Source organism: Leptodactylus fuscus, chromosome 1 (assembly GCF_031893055.1).
Source record: "Leptodactylus fuscus isolate aLepFus1 chromosome 1, aLepFus1.hap2, whole genome shotgun sequence".
Classification (NCBI taxonomy): domain Eukaryota; kingdom Metazoa; phylum Chordata; class Amphibia; order Anura; family Leptodactylidae; genus Leptodactylus; species Leptodactylus fuscus.
This window is the reverse complement of record NC_134265.1, coordinates 125,792,125-125,807,486: the sequence shown is the minus strand read 5'-3', so window position 1 is coordinate 125,807,486 and position 15,362 is coordinate 125,792,125.

Here is a 15,362-nt window from a genome sequence, read left to right as displayed (position 1 = left end):
TCCCGTATACCCCATATACACACCCCAAATCCCCGTTCCAACGGTGTGCCCCCCCCCCCACCTTCACCCCAGAAATACTCTGCAAGTCCCCTAGCAATAGAATTGGGGCTATATACACCCACTATTTTTGCTACTGCCATATAGTGCCATTGTCTGACTGGGAATTCAAAGAATATATTGGGGTTACAAATACCCTCATTTCTTGCTACTGGTATATAGTGCCAGTTTCTGACTGGTAATTCAAAGAATATATTGGGGTTACAAATACCCTCATTTCTTGCTACTGCCATATAGTGCCAGTTTCTGACTGGTAATTCAAAGAATATATTGGGGTTACGTGCACCCACAATTTTTGCTACTGGTATATAGTGCCATTGTCTGACTGGGAATTCAAAGAATATATTGGGGTTACAAATACCCTCATTTCTTGCTACTGCCATATAGTGCCATTGTCTGACTGGTAATTCAAAGAATATATTGGGGTTATAAATACCCTCATTTCTTGCTACTGGTATATAGTGCCAGTTCCTGACTGGTAATTCAAAGAATATATTGGGGTTATAAATACCCTCATTTCTTGCTACTGCCATATAGTGCCAGTTTCTGACTGGTAATTCAAAGAATATATTGGGGTTACGTGCACCCACAATTTTTGCTACTGGTATATAGTGCCATTGTCTGACTGGGAATTCAAAGAATATATTGGGGTTACAAATACCCTCATTTCTTGCTACTGCCATATAGTGCCAGTTTCTGACTGGTAATTCAAAGAATATATTGGGGTTACGTGCACCCACAATTTTTGCTACTGGTATATAGTGCCATTGTCTGACTGGGAATTCAAAGAATATATTGGGGTTATAAATACCCTCATTTCTTGCTACTGCCATATAGTGCCAGTTTCTGACTGGTAATTCAAAGAATATATTGGGGTTATAAATACCCTCATTTCTTGCTACTGGTATATAGTGCCAGTTCCTGACTGGTAATTCAAAGAATATATTGGGGTTATAAATACCCTCATTTCTTGCTACTGCCATATAGTGCCAGTTTCTGACTGGTAATTCAAAGAATATATTGGGGTTACGTGCACCCACAATTTTTGCTACTGGTATATAGTGCCATTGTCTGACTGGGAATTCAAAGAATATATTGGGGTTACAAATACCCTCATTTCTTGCTACTGCCATATAGTGCCAGTTTCTGACTGGTAATTCAAAGAATATATTGGGGTTATAAATACCCTCATTTCTTGCTACTGGTATATAGTGCCAGTTCCTGACTGGTAATTCAAAGAATATATTGGGGTTATAAATACCCTCATTTCTTGCTACTGCCATATAGTGCCAGTTTCTGACTGGTAATTCAAAGAATATATTGGGGTTACGTGCACCCACAATTTTTGCTACTGGTATATAGTGCCATTGTCTGACTGGGAATTCAAAGAATATATTGGGGTTACAAATACCCTCATTTCTTGCTACTGCAATATAGTGCCAGTTTCTGACTGGTAATTCAAAGAATATATTGGGGTTACGTGCACCCACAATTTTTGCTACTGGTATATAGTGCCATTGTCTGACTGGGAATTCAAAGAATATATTGGGGTTACAAATACCCTCATTTCTTGCTACTGCCATATAGTGCCAGTTTCTGACTGGTAATTCAAAGAATATATTGGGGTTACGTGCACCCACAATTTTTGCTACTGGTATATAGTGCCATTGTCTGACTGGGAATTCAAAGAATATATTGGGGTTACAAATAGCCTCATTTCTTGCTACTGCCATATAGTGCCAGTTTCTGACTGGTAATTCAAAGAATATATTGGGGTTATAAATACCCTCATTTCTTGCTACTGGTATATAGTGCCAGTTCCTGACTGGTAATTCAAAGAATATATTGGGGTTATAAATACCCTCATTTCTTGCTACTGCCATATAGTGCCAGTTTCTGACTGGTAATTCAAAGAATATATTGGGGTTACGTGCACCCACAATTTTTGCTACTGGTATATAGTGCCAGTTTCTAACTGGGAATTCAAAATGCGCAAGGTTCCCGGAAAGGGACGTGGACGAGGCCGTGGGCGAGGTCGGGGGAATGGTTCTGGGGAGCAAGGTAGCAGTGAAGCCACAGGGCGTCCCGTGCCTACTCCTGTGGGGCAGCAAGCATTGCACCACTCCACAGTGCCAGGGTTGCTTGCCACATTAACTAAACTGCAGGGTACAAACCTTAGTAGGCCCGAGAACCAGGAACAGGTCTTGCAATGGCTGTCAGAGAACGCTTACAGCACATTGTCCAGCAGCCAGTCAGACTCTGCCTCCTCTCCTCCTATTACCCAACAGTCTTGTCCTCCTTCCTCCCAAAATTCCCAAGCTTCACAGAACAATAACCCCAACTGTCCCTGCTCCCCAGAGCTGTTCTCCGCTCCTTTCATTGTCCCTCAACCTGCCCCTCCACGTCACGATTCCACGAACCTAACAGAGGAGCATCTGTGTCCAGATGCTCAAACACTAGAGTCTCCTCCATCTCTGTTCGATTTGGTGGTTGATGACCAGCAACCCACCCTCATCGACGATGATGTGACGCAGTTGCCGTCAGGGCATCCAGTTGACCGGCGCATTGTGCGGGAGGAGGAGATGAGACAGGAGTTGGAAGAGGAAGTGGTGGATGATGAGGACACTGACCCGACCTGGACAGGGGGGATGTCAAGCGGGGAAAGTAGTGTGGATGTTGAGGCAGGTGCAGCACCAAAAAGGGTAGCTAGAGGCAGAGGCAGAGGTCAGCAGCTTAGGCGAAGCCAGGCCACACCCGGAATCTCCCAAGATGTTCCAGTTCGTACCCAGCCCCGAAAAACTCCCACCTCGAGGGCACGTTTCTCGAAGGTGTGGAGTTTTTTCAAGGAATGCGCCGAGGACAGATATAGTGTTGTCTGCACAATTTGCCTCTCGAAATTGATTAGGGGCTCTGAGAAGAGCAACCTGTCCACCACTTCAATTCGCCGTCATTTGGAATCCAAGCACTGGAATCAGTGGCAGGCAGCAACGGCAGGACAAAGGCCGCCTGCCGTTCACGCCACTGCCACTGCCTCTGCCACTGCCTCTGCCACTGCCACTGCTGACTGTGCTGGCGATGCACAACAGAGGACGAGCCAGGACACCACTTCATCTGCCTCCGCCACTTTGTTGACTTCTTCCTCATCCTCCCCTGTTCCTGTCTTATCTCCTTCTCCTGCACCATCAAAGGCACCATCAGGCGCTTCTTTACAACAACCCACCATCTCTCAGACATTGGAGCAGCGGCAGAAATACACTGCTAACCGCCCACACGCGCAAGCCTTGAACGCCAACATCGCTAAACTGCTGGCCCAGGAGATGTTGGCGTTCCGGCTTGTTGAAACTCCCGCCTTCCTGGACCTGATGGCAACTGCGGCACCTCGCTATGCCGTCCCTAGCCGTCACTACTTCTCCCGGTGTGCCGTCCCCGCCTTGCACCAGCACGTGTCACTCAACATCAGGCGGGCCCTTAGTTCCGCGCTTTGAACAAAGGTCCACTTGACCACCGACGCGTGGACAAGTGCATGCGGACAGGGACGCTACATTTCACTGACGGCACACTGGGTGAATGTAGTTGAGGCTGGGACTGCTTCCCAAACTGGCCCGGTGTACCTCGTCTCCCCGCCTAACATTCCTGGCAGGGACACGAGAAGAACACCCCCCTCCTCCTCCACCGCCTCCTCCTCCGCCACCGCCTCCTCCTCCGCCACCGCCTCCTCCTCCGCTGTTAGATTGACCCCAGCTACGAGTTGGAAACGTTGCAGCACTGGCGTTGGTAGACGTCAGCAGGCTGTGCTGAAGCTGATCAGCTTGGGGGACAGACAGCACACTGCCTCCGAGGTGAGGGATGCCCTCCTCGATGAGACGGCAATATGGTTTGAGCCGCTGCACCTGGGCCCAGGCATGGTCGTTTGTGATAACGGCCGGAACCTGGTAGCAGCTCTGGAGCTTGCCGGACTCCAACATGTTCCATGCCTGGCCCACGTCTTCAACCTAGTGGTGCAACGTTTCCTAAAGAGCTACCCCAATGTTCCAGAGCTACTGGTGAAAGTGCGGCGCATGTGCGCCCACTTTCGCAAGTCGACAGTAGCCGCTGCTAGCTTAAAATCTCTCCAGCAACGCCTGCATGTGCCACAACACCGGCTTTTGTGCGACGTCCCCACACGCTGGAACTCAACGTTTCAGATGTTGAATAGAGTGGTTGAGCAGCAGAGACCTTTGATGGAATACCAGCTACAAAACCCTAGGGTGCCACAAAGTCAGCTGCCTCAGTTTCACATCCATGAGTGGCCATGGATGAGAGACCTTTGTGACATCCTACGGGTGTTTGAGGAGTCCACAAGGAGGGTGAGCTCTGAGGATGCGATGGTGAGCCTTACAATCCCGCTCTTGTGTGTTCTGAGAGAATCCCTGATTGACATCAGGGATAACTCAGATCACACAGAGGAGTCAGGGATAGCATCCGATCCGTCACAGCTGGAGAGTAGGTCCACACATCTGTCCACTTCATCGTGTTTAATGGAGGAGGAGGAGGAGGAGGGGGAGGAGGAAGAAGAGTTGTCCGATGATGTGATGGTGATACAGGAGGCTTCCGGGCAACTTCGAATCGTCCCATTGTTGCAGCGCGGATGGGTAGACATGGAGGATGAGGAGGAAATGGAGAACTTTCCGGTGGGGCCAGAGGAGTCATGCCAACTAACACTGTGGCAGACATGGCTGAGTTCATGTTGGGGTGCTTTACAGCCGACAAGCGTATTGTCAAAATCATGGAGGACAACCAGTACTGGATCTTTGCTATCCTTGACCCCCGGTATAAAAACAACATCTCGTCTTTTATTCCGGTAGAGGGGAGGGCCAATCGCATCAATGCTTGCCACAGGCAATTGGTGCAGAATATGATGGAGATGTTTCCAGCATGTGACGTTGGCGGCAGGGAGGGCAGTTCCTCCAGTAGGCGACCAAGTTCTCACCGGTCCACACAAACGAGGGGCACACTGTCTAAGGTCTGGGACACCTTGATGGCACCCCCTCGCCAAAGTGCCGCCACGGAGGGTCCTAGTGTCACCAGGCGTGAGAAGTATAGGCGCATGTTGCGGGAATACCTTTCCGACCACAGCCCTGTCCTCTCCGACCCCTCTGCGCCCTACACGTATTGGGTGTCGAAGTTGGACCTGTGGCTTGAACTTGCCCTATATGCCTTGGAGGTGCTGTCCTGTCCTGCCGCCAGCGTCCTATCTGAGAGGGTGTTCAGTGCAGCCGGTGGCATCATCACTGACAAGCGCACCCGTCTGTCAGCTGAGAGTGCCGACCGGCTCACTTTGGTAAAAATGAACCACCACTGGATAGAGCCTTCATTTTTGTGCCCACCTGTGTAAAGCACCCCAACATGAAACTCCATGTCTGTACTCAACCTCTCCAATTCCTCCGCATCCTCATACTCATCCACCATAAGCGTTGCGCAATTCTGCTAATACTAGGCTCCCTCCACCCTGATTTCCCCCAACTCTGCTGGTTAGAGGCTCCCTCCACCCTGATTTCCACCAACTCTGCTGGTTAGAGGCTCCCTCCACCCTGCTTTCCCACAACTCTGCTGGTTAGAGGCTCCCTCCACCCTGCTTTCCCACAACTCTGCTGGTTAGAGGCTCCCTCCACCCTGCTTTCCCACAACTCTGCTGGTTAGAGGCTCCCTCCACCTTGATTTCCACCAACTCTGCTGGTTAGAGGCTCCCTCCACCCTGCTTTCCCACAACTCTGCTGGTTAGAGGCTCCCTCCACCCTGCTTTCCCACAACTCTGCTGGTTAGAGGCTCCCTCCACCCTGCTTTCCCACAACTCTGCTGGTTAGAGGCTCCCTCCACCCTGATTTCCACCAACTTTGCTGGTTAGAGGCTCCCTCCACCCTGCTTTCCCACAACTCTGCTGGTTAGAGGCTCCCTCCACCCTGCTTTCCCACAACTCTGCTGGTTAGAGGCTCCCTCCACCCTGCTTTCCCACAACTCTGCTGGTTAGAGGCTCCCTCCACCCTGCTTTCCCACAACTCTGCTGGTTAGAGGCTCCCTCCACCCTGCTTTCCCACAACTCTGCTGGTTAGAGGCTCCCTCCACCCTGCTTTCCCACAACTCTGCTGGTTAGAGGCTCCCTCCACCCTGCTTTCCCACAACTCTGCTGGTTAGAGGCTCCCTCCACCCTGCTTTCCCACAACTCTGCTGGTTAGAGGCTCCCTCCACCCTGCTTTCCCACAACTCTGCTGGTTAGAGGCTCCCTCCACCATGAATTGGTCCAAACTGGGCTGGTTAGAGGCTCCCTCCACCATGAATTGGTCCAAACTGGGCTGTTTAGAGGCTCCCTCCACCATGAATTGGTCCAAACTGGGTTTTTTAGAGGCTCCCTCCACCATGAATTTCCCAAAACTTGGCTGTTTAGAGGCTCCCTCCACCATTAATTAGTCCAAACTGGGCTGGTTAGAGGCTCCCTCCACCATGAATTGGTCCAAACTGGGTTTTTTAGAGGCTCCCTCCACCATGAATTTCCCAAAACTTGGCTGTTTAGAGGCTCCCTCCACCATTAATTAGTCCAAACTGGGCTGGTTAGAGGCTCCCTCCACCATGAATTGGTCCAAACTGGGTTTTTTAGAGGCTCCCTCCACCATGAATTGGTCCAAACTGGGCTGGTTAGAGGCTCCCTCCACCATGAATTTGCCCAAACTGGGCTGTTTAGAGGCTCCCTCCACCATGAATTGGTCCAAACTGGGGTTTTTAGAGGCTCCCTCCACCATGAATTTCCCAAAACTTGGCTGTTTAGAGGCTCCCTCCACCATTAATTGGTCCAAACTGGGCTGGTTAAAGGCTCCCTCCACCATGAATTGGTCCAAACTGGGTTTTTTAGAGGCTCCCTCCACCATGAATTGGTCCAAACTGGGCTGGTTAGAGGCTCCCTCCACCATGAATTGGTCCAAACTGGGCTGTTTAGAGGCTCCCTCCACCATGAATTTGCCCAAACTGGGCTGTTTAGAGGCTCCCTCCACCATGAATTTGCCCAAACTGGGCTGGTTAGAGGCTCCCTCCACCATGAATTGGTCCAAACTGGGCTGGTTAGAGGCTCCCTCCACCATGAATTGGTCCAAACTGGGTTTTTTAGAGGCTCCCTCCACCATGAATTTGCCCAAACTGGGCTGGTTAGAGGCTCCCTCCACCATGAATTGGTCCAAACTGGGCTGGTTAGAGGCTCCCTCCACCATGAATTTCCCAAAACTTGGCTGTTTAGAGGCTCCCTCCACCATTAATTGGTCCAAACTGGGCTTGTTAGAGGCTCCCTCCACCATGAATTTGCCCAATTTGGGCTGTTTAGAGGCTCTCTCCACCATGAATTTCCCAAAACTTGGCTGTTTAGAGGCTCCCTCCACCATTAATTGGTCCAAACTGGGTTAGAGGCTCCCTCCACCATGAATTTGCCCAAACTGGGCTGTTTAGAGGCTCCCTCCACCATGAATTGGTCCAAACTGGGGTTTTTAGAGGCTCCCTCCACCATGAATTTGCCCAAACTGGGCTGGTTAGAGGCTCCCTCCACCATGAATTGGTCCAAACTGGTTTTTTTAGAGGCTCCCTCCACCATGAATTTCCCAAAACTTGACTGTTTAGAGGCTCCCTCCACCATTAATTGGTCCAAACTGGGCTGGTTAGAGGCTCCCTCCACCATGAATTTGCCCAAACTGGGCTGTTTAGAGGCTCCCTCCACCATGAATTGGTCCAAACTGGGGTTTTTAGAGGCTCCCTCCACCATGAATTTGCCCAAACTGGGCTGGTTAGAGGCTCCCTCCACCATGAATTGGTCCAAACTGGGTTTTTTAGAGGCTCCCTCCACCATGAATTTCCCAAAACTTGGCTGTTTAGAGGCTCCCTCCACCATGAATTGGTCCAAACTGGGCTGGTTAGAGGCTCCCTCCACCATGAATTTGCCCAAACTGGGCTGTTTAGAGGCTCCCTCCACCATGAATTGGTCCAAACTGGGGTTTTTAGAGGCTCCCTCCACCATGAATTTGCCCAAACTGGGCTGGTTAGAGGCTCCCTCCACCATGAATTGGTCCAAACTGGGTTTTTTAGAGGCTCCCTCCACCATGAATTTCCCAAAACTTGGCTGTTTAGAGGCTCCCTCCACCATGAATTGGTCCAAACTGGGTTTTTTAGAGGCTCCCTCCACCATGAATTTCCCAAAACTTGGCTGTTTAGAGGCTCCCTCCACCATTAATTGGTCCAAACTGGGCTGGTTAGAGGCTCCCTCCACCATGAATTTGCCCAAACTGGGCTGTTTAGAGGCTCCCTCCACCATGAATTGGTCCAAACTGGGGTTTTTAGAGGCTCCCTCCACCATGAATTTGCCCAAACTGGGCTGGTTAGAGGCTCCCTCCACCATGAATTGGTCCAAACTGGTTTTTTTAGAGGCTCCCTCCACCATGAATTTCCCAAAACTTGGCTGTTTAGAGGCTCCCTCCACCATTAATTGGTCCAAACTGGGCTGGTTAGAGGCTCCATCCACCATGAATTTGCCCAAACTGGGCTGTTAAGAGGCTCCCTCCACCATGAATTGGTCCAAACTGGGGTTTTTAGAGGCTCCCTCCACCATGAATTGGTCCAAACTGGGTTTTTTAGAGGCTCCCTCCACCATGAATTTCCCAAAACTTGGCTGTTTAGAGGCTCCCTCCACCATGAATTGGTCCAAACTGGGCTGGTTAGAGGCTCCCTCCACCATGAATTTGCCCAAACTGGGCTGTTTAGAGGCTCCCTCCACCATGAATTGGTCCAAACTGGGGTTTTTAGAGGCTCCCTCCACCATGAATTTGCCCAAACTGGGCTGGTTAGAGGCTCCCTCCACCATGAATTGGTCCAAACTGGGTTTTTTAGAGGCTCCCTCCACCATGAATTTCCCAAAACTTGGCTGTTTAGAGGCTCCCTCCACCATGAATTGGTCCAAACTGGGCTGGTTAGAGGCTCCCTCCACCATGAATTTGCCCAAACTGGGCTGTTTAGAGGCTCCCTCCATCATGAATTGGTCCAAACTGGGGTTTTAGAGGCTCCCTCCATCATGAATTGGTCCAAACTGGGGTTTTAGAGGCTCCCTCCACCATGAATTGGTCCAAACTGGGGTTTTTAGAGGCTCCCTCCACCATGAATTTGCCCAAACTGGGCTGTTTAGAGGCTCCCTCCACCATGAATTTCCCAAAACTTGGCTGTTTAGAGGCTCCCTCCACCATTAATTGGTCCAAACTGGGCTGGTTAGAGGCTCCCTCCACCATGAATTGGTCCAAACTGGGTTTTTTAGAGGCTCCCTCCACCATGAATTTCCCAAAACTTGGCTGTTTAGAGGCTCCCTCCACCATTAATTGGTCCAAACTGGGCTGGTTAGAGGCTCCCTCCACCATGATTTTGCCCAAACTGGGCTGTTTAGAGGCTCCCTCCATCATGAATTGGTCCAAACTGGGGTTTTAGAGGCTCCCTCCACCATGAATTTGCCCAAACTGGGCTGTTTAGAGGCTCCCTCCATCATGAATTGGTCCAAACTGGGGTTTTTAGAGGCTCCCTCCACCATGAATTGGTCCAAACTGGGGTTTTTAGAGGCTCCCTCCACCATGAATTGGCCCAAACTGGGGTGTTTAGAGGCTCCCTCCACCATGAATTTGCCCAAACTCTGCTGGTTAGAGGCTCAATCCACCCTGATTTTCCAAACAAATGTTGGTGCCAACCTCAACTTACTACAAGGGCCAAATTCACTGCTGGTGACAAGCTCTCCTCACTGCAAGTGCCAAATACACATGTTTCAAGGTGTTTTCCTACTGTCAGAGAGGTGGTATTGAGTGTGTAAAGTGTGTAGTTGTTAGGCTGTGATGTTGGGGTAATAGAGGGTCTTTGGTGTGTTAGATGCCCCCAGACATGCTTCCCCTGCTGTCCCAGTGTCATTCCAGAGGTGTTGGCATCATTTCCTGGGGTGTCATAGTGGACTTGGTGACCCTCCAGACACGGATTTGGGTTTCCCCCTTAACGAGTATCTGTTCCCCATAGACTATAATGGGGTTCGAAACCCGTTCGAACACACGAACATTGAGCGGCTGTTCGAATCGAATTTCGAACCTCGAACATTTTAGTGTTCGCTCATCTCTACTCATTATGCATAGTGACGCCAGCGTGACCACGTGACATCACTAAAGAGACTCGAAGCCAACAGATAGTTCCTCTGGAGCCCAGGAGTGGTACAGTGTAACAATTTTTTATGTTCGCTCACCTCCCCAGGGCCTCCAATTATTATATTCGGGGGTCTGTTCAACGTATAATAGCACTGTTAGTTCGGATCCTCCTCTGCAACTGCTGAAGTTCAGCTATAACTTTCCTATATAGAGGTGCCCAAAATTGTGCACAGTATTCTATATGTGACTTTAACCAGAGATTACCAAAACGATATCCCTATTGTGAGGATCTATTCTTCTCTTGGTACACCTTACTTTATTTGTTTTGGCGCCACTAGCCTAGCACTGGTTGCTAAAATTGAGTTTACTGTCCACCAATATCCTTAAGTCTTTTTCAGCAAGTAGTGTTACCCAGTGTTTTATTATTTAATACATAACTGGCCCAGGTACATAACCTTACATTTATACACATTAAAATGCATCTGCTATTTCTCTGCCCAAGCTTCCAGCCGCTTAGTATCATCTTCAAATATTATGATTCTACTGTGTAATCCCTCTACCACGAGATTAATAAAAATATTAAAATGAAGAGGACCCAATACTGACCCCTTTTGGACCTCATTGTTCTGTGACCCAATCTGAGTATATATCACTAATAACTACCCAGTGTTTTCTATCTATGAGCCAGTTATTAACCCAATTATACATATGTTCCCCTAGTCCCTGTATTCTCATTTTATGTACCCACCTTTTATGGTACAGTATCAAACATCTATTTAAAGTTCAGATATAATACATCTATTGCATTATCTATAGCCAGCCTAGAACTTACCTTCTCATACAAGCTGATCAGGTTAGTTAATGCATGCTGGTACTGTATTATAAATGTATTATTATTCAAATACTCCAGGATAGCATCTCTTACAAACCCTTTAAATAATTTTCCCATAACAGAAGTTAAACATACAGACATATAGTTTCCAGGCTCACTTTTAGAACCCTTTTTGAATATTGGCAAACATTTACTATGAGCCAATCCTGTGGAACAGTCCCAGTCATTACTGAATCATTAGCTATAAGGGTCTGGACATTGGATTTTCCTATGAAAATAAAATAGAGAAGAAGACCTTTAATAGATCTGCGTTTTCCCCATCCTCCTCCACCATTACACCCAGATTATTTTGGATCGGGCCCACAGTCAGTTTTTAGTTTATTATATTTGTAGTCGAAGAATGATTTTGGATTATTCTTACCTTCCTTTGCAATTATTCTCTCCTCCTGAACTTCCTGCCTCCTTTATTTGTCTTTTAGGCTGAGACCCAATGTTGTGGGAATACAGCTTTTTTGTTGTTTTTTTGAGCCAAAGTGGATTGAGCAGAAAGCAGAAGAATAAGCTTTTGGTATATAATTCCTTTCCCTTTTGCAACCATTTTTGGCTTTGGCGCCAAATACCACAGCAAAATCTACAACAAAAAAACGTTGCATTTCCACAATGTTGAGCCTAAGCCTTACACAATTTATTTTTCTCTTTATAATTTTTAATGCCGCATCAATACCTTCTTGTTTTAGTACTTTAAACACTTTCTTTTTATCACTCATTGCAATCCTTTCTGTTTTAGTTAGCCGTGTTGATTTTCTCTGATTTCTAACATGCTTATTCTCATAAGGTATTTGCTTTTGTTAGAATGTTTTTGAAAATGCCCTATTTACTTTTTGTTCCCTTCACTCTGAGGATATTATCCCAAATGCTGTTAAGCTCCTTGGGCTTCCTGAAGTTTGGTGTTTTTGTACCCGTTCCACTAAGCATTTTATTAAAGTGTACAAGAAAACTTGTGGTTATGTTGTGGTCACTATTACTTTGAATGACCCCCCAACCTTCACTTTTTACAATCTGTAAGGTCCATTTGTCAAAATTACATCTAAAAGTTCCTCACTTCTTGTTAGGTCCTGCACTAATTGTGAACTAATTGTCTTAATACTGACAAAACCTGTTACCTTAATTGAACCTCCCAATTTACTACTGGGTACAATTAGATAAGACGAGTTAACCCCTTCCCACTATTAGATCACGCTGAGCGTATAGTTATATAGTACGGTGCTGTAATGGGACGGGCACTGGAGCTGTGCCTGCAGCATTATTCCCGGTGCTTGGCAGTGTTTTAGTTTATAACTATTATTAACAAATTAATGCCCTGGACGCCGTGATCAATAGTGACTAATGTTGTCATAGCTACCGTCAATGGCAGCACTCAGACAGACATGTCCTCTGACCTAGGCCATCACAATCCACCATATCACACTGTTGGTATTGGCATAAAAAATAATAATAATAATAATAATAGGAATTTGCATCTGCTCCTATATAGGGATAATTTTTGGTTTTACTTTTCAACTAGGCTGAGAGCCAAACATTTGTCTCCCAAATTAATAACAAGCCTGTAGCATTTACAAATCATCAAAAAAGGCTAATTTTTTGTTCAAAACCATTACATTTAGCAATATAACCACCATGTGTGTGTCTAAAAAAAACATGAGCATGTACCTTTTCCACTAAAAATAGGGTAATTTTTGGAGCATTTTATATGTGAGTGAATAGTGAGGGGCAGTGCAGTCTATGGTTAAACTAGGAGTATCATTTTCACTATGATATAACTTCGGCAGTGTTTGCCTACAAATTGGATAAATAGGTTTATAGGAACTCTGACAGTGTTATATACAATGTTTTAAGCCAGGTAAAATTGTGGTTCATACCGAACTTGTTCAACCCCAAACAAATCTGTAGAGATTTGCTCCTTTCTAGTATATATATATATATATATATATATATATATATATTTATTTTCACAGGTAGGAAGACAGACAGAGTATTGCACATTATCAGAGGTTGTACTTGGCATGAAAATCTGCTAGGAGGTGCTGTAGTTGAATGCTGAGAGAAGCTGCCTGCAAAAGCATTGACACCAACACCATCAGGAAATGTAAACCAGGAACGTAAGGAATGGTAAATTTGGTCCCAACACCCATCAAGTCTGCATTCATATAACTAGCATTTCCTGCCTTTAGTCAAATGTTCTTAGTCCTAGACAGCTGCAGAAGAAGAAATGTGTCCCTGGAGAGTCTTCAGGCAGCACAGGGGACGCCCCCAGTTTTGTTTGAGAGCAGGGGGACCGCCCCCTGTGCTGTCTGGAGACTCATTTGCATATGCAGAAAACCGGGTATATCACCGGAACGGTGGCATGGAGAAGACTTCTAAAGCTAGGAAAAGAATAACCTTTCTTAAGGCTATTCCTACCTGTTAGTAGTAAAATATGGGATTCTAATAATAGAATCCCTTTAAGGACACCAACATCCTCATAGATAGACTGACTGAGTGAGGCACTATCTTAAATATTTTATCAATGTTCTCTGTGGATAGCTTGGTGAAAATTGATTATGCACCCCAGGAATTGTAGCCCTTGAATTGGAAACATTTCAGATTTTCCCTTGATCAGGAAAACATAATCATCCGAAGACTGAAGGATCAGCTGCAGGTGAAGAAAATGTTGTCTAGATGGAGCTATAATGTAAGAACCATCTAGGGAGTGATAATGACACCCAAAGGGGCCAAACTCCTGCTGTCAGGACCACTGACACTCATGGAGTTTAAGTGATGCAGAAGAAAGACATTTGAACTGCTAATACAAGACTTTGTATTTTGTCTGCATTGCGATACACTGGAACCTCCTAAGCACTGGAGAAATGGGCACTTGTAAGTATGTGTGAGCTAAATGTATGGAAGACCATGAAATGTGGCTATTGAATTGCTGGGACTGATCAGACAATGTATTTATTAAATACGTGTTCATATCTGCTAATTCAATAATGAGTTGCCTGGTTCTGAAACTGGGAAAAAAAATTATGTAAACTCTTTTTGTTCTTAGGCCTGGTTCACATCTTCGTTTGGTATTCCATTTGTGGAGTCCGCTTGGGGACCCCCTGAATGGAAAACTGAACTCATTAAAAAGCAGTTAGCTAAGAAACCACATGGACCCCATAGACTATAATGAGTCCATGTGTTTTCCGCATGAATCATGTGGAGAGAAAAGTACTGCAAGGACCATTTTTTTCTTTGCATGATATGTGCAGACACCGTACGGAAAACACACGGACCCTATTATAGTCTCTGGGTCCGTATGGTTTCTTAGTTAACCACTTTTTAATGTGTACGGTATTCCGTTTAGGAGGTCCCCAAGCAGACTCCCTAAAACAGAATAACTAACGCAGATGTGAACCAGGCCTCAGTGATGAAGGACTTTTCTAAAGAAAATTCTTGAAATGGATTCAAGATAAATGGATTCCCATTCTGTCTGGTGGAAAGTCTAGTGAATTTCTGTGTACCTCCTTTTGACTACAAGAGGACACCCAGACGTCAAAAGGAATATGTGACCATAATGTCAAAAACAAGATTCAGTTTTCCTTACTGGTCGCCCTTGTGTCTGACATTATTGTTACAGTCATACCTGACTGTAACAATATTGGTAATGAGGGACCAGTTGTTAGCCGGGGAATATCTATAGTGGGTCTAGGGGTAGCAATTGTTACTTGGCCCTGGTGCCTGAGGGTCCATTCTACAACAAGAAGACATATGGTAAGTGGAGGCTCTTCAAGTTACGGATGTAGTTGTTAGGCTTTAGCCTATTGGAACACATGATCTTCATTCTCAGACAAGCATTCCAGAGTTTTTTCCTGGTAATGGCTGCACTGAATTCTGGGCTGGAAAGGTAAGTTGCAGAAGCAGGTCTTTGTTGGGATATCATCATTCGATAACTTGATCTATAGAGCTTGTGCTACAGTAGAAGTTGCCATGGATTTAAATAAAAACACAAATGACATCTTAGGGACTATCCACAGGAATTTCACTGTGTAATTCATGAATGGTAGATTCTCTAGAATTTCATCTCTGGAAATGTCATCTTGCAAACTCATCCATATTTATTTATTAGTCTTACATGTAGAGCGCTAACATGTTCCACAGCACTTTACAGACATTGTTGGTCACTATTTCCAGAGATCTAGAAACGGAGAAGTAAATGCAATTATACAGGTTGCAGCTGCAGCACCTCTTCCCTGCTTCCACGCTTGGAATCATCACCA